We start from the raw sequence: 6912 nt of genomic DNA, 5'->3' as shown, positions 1-6912 counted from the left end.
TTTGTCATAGACAATTTCCCATACGCACTCTCTTTGCAAGCTTCGTCAAAAATATACTGTATAATGTATAAAAGTATATTCAAGAACGGAAAGTTTATATACACTACCATTGGATTTAAAGGTAAAAAAATAGGGCTGAGTTTAAATTATACTTAAATTATATACTATTATTACCTCCACATCTGTACCTCTTAAAAATGAAAGCCAAGGCGCTACCATGTTTTTTTATACTGATAATATTCCAAAGTTAACACAATACAGTTCCTATCTGGGAACCAGCACGTTATCTTAATAACATATTTATGATTAGTATTTATCACCTAAAAAGAGGCGTGGCTTGTGAAACAGTTATTTGTACTAAGTGTAGATAATTTGGAAATGTTAGTGCTTTTGATTTTGTTATACAATATTTAACACAGTGAGTTAAAATAACAATGAAAGAATTTCAGTTACAATATACAATGCTAAAGATATTAATTTTCTATTGTACAAAGAGAGAATATCCTGTAAAAAGGTATTTCAAAAAGTCTTGAACTGTCATTACATTTGTCTTTCTTTGAAATAAGTATATATTTATTTTGGTGACCTACAGGAAAAAAGACAGTTTAATGTTTCATTTTATTTTGATTTAAATTTTACTGTTTCTATAGATAATGAAGAGTTTATAAAGTTGATGACATTGAAAAAGGGCATGGGGAATATGACAAAAGACCACAAGCCGACAAAAGGGTGAATAAACAAAACCATGAAATTAATATACAATGGAAAAGTTCTTGCACTCTATTTTGAAAATGATTTCAGAGACTGTTACTTAATTTGAATATTTGGGGTATCCTTAAATAAAAATAAATATGAAACAATGAACAATGCGTGAACGTGGTTTAATGTATCCGAATGTCTTGCGTATTTGATAATAGAATCAATCTAATTAATTATAGATAAAACTGCGAAGTCTGACGCTTGCATTATCGTTTCACCTATGACTGAATGTTTGTGGTGGAACAATTCAGTTAACGAAATGGTATTTCTTGTTGCTACCGAGTTAATTTGACATTTCTTTTTTGACATTCTCTTTTTTAATAACTGAACATAGTTAGCACACGCATATTATGGAGTCAAATAAAAGATTGCATGAGTACGTATACAAGGGATTTGAATGAGTTTGGAAATAGATATCCAATATTCAGGTTACGATTTTTAAATTTCACATGGGTAATGGTGGAATACAAGGTTGAAATTTTTTTTTATAGAAATAATTTGAGAGAAAGATCATGATTCAAAATTACCAAGAAGTTCTATAGGATGTTTTAGAATCAACATATAGTTAACACAACTCCTCGGGTAAACAGTTTCTCAGTATATTTGAAGACTTTCCTTAACTGCAGACAGAACATGCAGATTAACCAGCATTGTACCTTTGTGTGAGTGTGACGTTTAGTGTTCAAATACACACAAGGCAAGTCCCTCGATTTGTTATTCAATATTATTTTTATTGAAGCCAAGAAGGACTTCTGATTCGCGAAAATCTTATCTTTGTCCAATGATATGGTTTTGTATGTGGGATTACCTGATTGCTCATCTATTCCAAATTCTTTTACAAGACACTTGTAGTAGTACGATTTACATACGAATACAGTATAATTAAAGCTTTATCTGCAAACACATACTTATTGTAAAGGGATGATTTAATTTGACAACCTCGTTGTCTCTGAAAACGGACGATCATTCAAGAAAATGCCTGTACCAAGTCAAGAATATGACACTTCTTGTCCATTCGTTTTAGATGGGTTTTGTTATTTGATTTTACCATGTGATTTTCCTCTAAGTTCAGTATTTTTGTTATTTTACTTTTCACACAGTTTTTCAACTTATGAATGCGACGTTTTAACAGAGACCTGATTGTGATGACTTTTTCTCAGTGTCCAGTTAAAGTTGTTACGTTTAGCCTTAATGGAATTCATGATTATTTTGAAGTTATGGTTCCAATTGATGAGTTGGGTTTCTATGAGATAAAATATTACCTTTCAGAGATGTTCATGTTTAATTGTGTTCAAATCCGCAGTAATAACATGACCGGAGGGGCTGATAATGTAAGTCGAGTAGGAACAGTGGTCTGTCGGTTGGTTTTGTAGGTATTGTTCTTAAGTTAAAAAGATATCCTTAGTGCAATGGTGTTTGTGTAACTGTTGGATACAACAGGAACAGACTGGACAGTTAGGTACTTCCTCTTTTCACCATGTGAAGGTTCCGATCTTACCGGGTTAAAAAGGCAGAAAACAGCTACGCGGTATGGGGTTTGCTCATTGTTGAAGGCTTTATTATGACATACAGTTGTTAATTTCTGTGTCATTTTGGTCTCTTGTGGAGAGTTGTTTTATTGGCAAACATACCACGTCTTCTTTTTTTATACATCACAAATTATACTGATAAGTCTGTATATTAGAGAAAATATATTCATAAATCCTTTGTCAAGCGAATGATCTCTCAAACATTTCCAATAATTAGCATGTACTGAAAAAAAATAACTATATAATTATATAGTTAATCCATAGCGGATGATGAAGATAAGAAAGAAGGTCACCAAAGCTCTTAGAGGACGATCTACAATTTGCCGAAGGTAATGTTTTTTCAAATGACTACGTTTGAGTCTTTAGATAAGATAAGATAAGCTCATTTCATTTACATCACTACAGACAAATTTTCTACTGCTTTGATGTAATCATTGCAACCATATGACTTTGCAGTACCTCGATTTCTTTTCAACATATTTCTCTATCTTTTCATAAAAGATCACTTAATATACGGTACTTAATATTGTGCTAATGGTGTGGTGATAATTTCTCCCGATGATGCGTACTGTCATAGATATAGACGGATGAGGTGAATTATTTATTGTAAAAGATCCTACAAATTAATGCAAGTGTCTACCGTTCAGTGTCAAACATTACATGTATGTTAAAGGACAAGAACATGGTAATGATAAATGTACATTAAACATACTATGTATTTGTCACGTGATAGGCAAACAGAAACAAGCAAGCACAGTTTTAAGTCCATGGATTAAACTAAATACTTCCTATTTTGGAATACTTGACGCTTCCATGAGACCATTGAGATGACTGATGCACAATTTGACATTGATGAAAATATAAAAGACAATTATATGTCGGAAACTCCTTTTTCAAAATTAATTAATAAGAAGAGGAAATTTTGTTTCAGGCAAATCAGAATTAGGGAAAAAGACTGGATTATACGTCAATGACATAGCAAGTTAACATAGGCCGTTTTTACTATAAAAAAAACAAACATATTTTCGATTTCGACAAGTAATTTTACGTGAGGAACAGTGTTTTAAAAAGATAATAACAGCAAATAAACATCTAAAACTTGAAAACCATCATTTTAGAAGAAAAAGTACTGACAGTATTATGCTTTATATTTTGTATATGTTATGGTAGTATATGGGGACACCTTCCCAATTAAAAATGTCCGAACAAAGATTATGTTCCATTTATGGAGAGCCGTTTGAAGTAAAGTATATATATATTTTGCAATGGAAATACAGGTTTACATATCGGTATCTTTACTTCAAATAGATATTTTGCTAGTCTTTTTTCTACATGTTATATTTTTAATTATTTTAAACATGTAAAGATGTTTTTGTTGATAATAAATAGGTTTCGCCCAAACGCTGGGCAAAGGGTGCGTTAAGTTTTTTCCTTGCCAACCCGTCCGTCAGTCATTCTCTCCATCCTAAATTAAGTATTTTCCCACAGTATAAGCAAGGTTTAGCACAGGCGTTCGTGTCATAATGCAGACTCTTTCTTCCTATATTTAGTATATATAAAAAATGATGATGTGGTATGATTGCCAATGAGTCAACTCTCCACAAGAGACCTTATGAAACAGAAATTAACAACTATAGGTCAACATACTGCCTTAAACAATGAACAAAGACCATACCGCATGATTAACTATAAAAGGCCCCGGAATGACAAATGGAAAACAATTCAATCGAAAAACTAACGGCCTGATGTATGTACAATAAATGAACGAAAAACATATATGTAACACATAAAAAAACGGAACCACTGAGTTATAGGCTCCTAACAGGCAGAATATAAAAGAAGGGAAATCATTCAAAGAATGGACTGATAAACGTATTCGCTTTTAAGGGCCGAATGGCACATGAAAACAAAATCTGCTCATAACGATTGGTTTATTAAAATAAAACAATAAGTAAAGTGTTTTGATTATCAATTTTTAATTTCTAAATAGTTTCAAAAGTTCATTAGATGAATTTTCTAAGGAAAAATGTATGTATATGCCAAAATAATGCCTGAAATATATTTTAGCAAAAAACTTAAGATTTGCATTTCAAATTAAAGAAATAAATTCTGTAGTTAGGTGTGTAACAGTACTCCTGAAAAACTATTTCCATGGTCTGCTATAACGATAACGTCTCCAGAAGAACTAGCACTGGTACAGTATATCCAGGCCTGTTCACCTCTGGACAAAAAATCTACTCCATTTGCAGATACACATTGCCTACCAATTTGGTTTTTAAAATTCAGATCCCCGATCACATGTCCAGATTTTCTTACTTTGATGTGCATATGAATAGATGCCTTTGGTTCAGGACACAACTGCAAGCTGAAAAGATATACTCCGGAAACCGGAGCTGTAAAAACACCTGTGCGTCGGTTGTATCCACTACCATGGTTTACTATCATGTTTGGGAATACAAGACGTTTACCAATTAAATTACCATCAGTTCTCAAATCCCGCGCCTTAAACACAACAGTTGGTGTTTTGACTGCTGAAAAATTAAATAAATAAATTATGACAAAAATATTTTCAAAATGTTTCATAAAAACATTAAAATCTTGACATAATAAGTACATATAAATTTAATAATCTCACTTACGAAGCATCCAAAAAATTAACTATCTGAACTGTATAACAAGGTTTGGAATGGGATATTCAATGTGAAATGTGAGTTGTATATTTAAATCTGTGGTTTACCCTAGGAAACATATTCTGCGAAAATTGTTATCAAGCGAATAATAATGACTCTAAAGTACCTAATCAAATTATATTAAAAACGTACAAATTCTCCTAACATGTCAAAAAGAAGATCACAAAATGCAACTTTTAAATACTGAAGGACAATGAAAGAAAAGGATTAAAACGGTAGATAAATATACATATAATGAGTATCTGTTTTAGATACCTGTGTTATAAATAGAATTTATATGATGAGAATCACCAGGAACACTCAAAAGATTTTAAACCAGTGACTGTATTTTCCGAGACACATTTCCTAAAAAAATATTTTGTTATTACTTTGGATCGAAATTGTGTAGCTCATCTAGATGACCGTGACGTCATCAACGTTTTTTCATGGTTTTCTACGGTTTAAAATGGAATTTTGAATTAAATTATAAGAAACGACTGTAATATTTTTTCTGTCTATTCGAAATAACATAAAAAATGTGGTGCACACTGTGAAATAACCCGCTACGCGCGTTATTCAGTGTGCACTAAATGTTTTATGTTATTTCGAATAGACAGAAAAAAATATTACAGTCATTTCTTAAATATATCGCACATTTTCATGTCAAACAGAATGAATGATGCAACAAATGATTATCATCGTTCATTAAAACACATATATTTTCAAATTGATTTTTTCAATTGTGTTTATTATTAAGTGCATTTATTCATTATTAGCTTGTCAACTATTCTTGAAAACCTACCATCAAACTTTTTACTTTGTAATATTTTCTTAATCGTTTCAATTTCCTTATCCTTGCTGTTGTATTGTTTCTGGATGTCTTGGACTTTGTCTTCCAATCGGGCCAATTGTTTTGCAATAATCCACAGGAAACTGTTTCCTGAAGTTTCCCTCTGAACTTTTGCATTCTGTACACCGGAACAAAAACTCAAACCGCAAAATAGAATTAACAGGAACATAACTAGAATGTAGAATTTACCAGTCACTGATGTGTTTTTGCCAACCTGAGCGATCTTTATATAATAACACCTGTCGACAACCACGTGAAAATGTCGAAATACAATCTAAAATCAATTTCATTTTTTCCAACTATTGCATTTTAAATTTTGGGTAAAAACAATTTTTTTGTACTTTGAAATTTAGTTGTTCTATTTATCATGTGTATTAAAAAATTCAAGTTCGTTATATTTTACATTAAATTAAACTGAAAAAAAGATATTCAGATTTAGGTCGGGATTTGAATAATTCAGTATTTCAGCATTTCCGTAACGTTTTTGTATCAAAACAGAGTTTGCTTCAAGCAAACCTGAAGAGCCACTTATTGTCTTAATGCCTATCTGGTATGATAGAATTGGAACTTCAAACAATTCTTGTTTTGGTTAGAATATCCTGTTTTTATACCGGACTACAAATAGGAGGATACTCGAAATACATAGTTTAAAATTTATAGATGTAGGCCATTATTGTTGAATTTTTCGTACGCGTTATTAATTCAGTGAACTCAATATGTGAGATTTGTCGATTTCTAAACAGTTATATTTATAGTAAAATAGTTTGAAAATCAATATTCTATATTTTGAACTCAGTTTACTTAAGATGGATATCCCAAAATGGGATCAGACAGAGAAAATGATAACAGTTTCACATTTGTTAGTAAAACACACTTTATTTTATCGACATTTTTTGTTTATTTTATCAGTTTTAACAATTTTCACCTCAACATAACATGTAAATAACTAAAAGTCATTACATATTTTTCAAAGAAATTCTTTTTAGTAACAAATACGATAATTCAAGATTATATATCAGTCAGCGGCGTTACTTAAACAAGTAACCTTTTTTAGTTACTTATATAGGTAATTTTTGTTTTAAAAAAATATTAAATTACTCAATAG

At 31.0% G+C, this 6912-nt stretch overlaps 1 long non-coding RNA gene across 1 annotated transcript; it reads right to left on the bottom strand.

Annotated features, from left to right (window-relative positions):
- Window positions 1-4204: 4204 nt before the first annotated feature.
- LOC143076607 (uncharacterized) lies at window positions 4205-6030 on the bottom strand. Its single transcript, XR_012978721.1, has 2 exons — window positions 5760-6030; window positions 4205-4819 (listed from the first exon to the last, which is right to left on the bottom strand). It is a non-coding gene; the product is annotated as an uncharacterized LOC143076607 (long non-coding RNA).
- Between the last annotated feature and the right edge of the window lie 882 nt (window positions 6031-6912).

Source organism: Mytilus galloprovincialis, chromosome 5 (assembly GCF_965363235.1).
Source record: "Mytilus galloprovincialis chromosome 5, xbMytGall1.hap1.1, whole genome shotgun sequence".
Taxonomy (NCBI): Eukaryota; Metazoa; Mollusca; class Bivalvia; order Mytilida; family Mytilidae; genus Mytilus; species Mytilus galloprovincialis.
The sequence above is the reverse complement of the archived record's forward strand: the minus strand, read 5'-3'. Positions and strand labels throughout refer to the sequence as shown.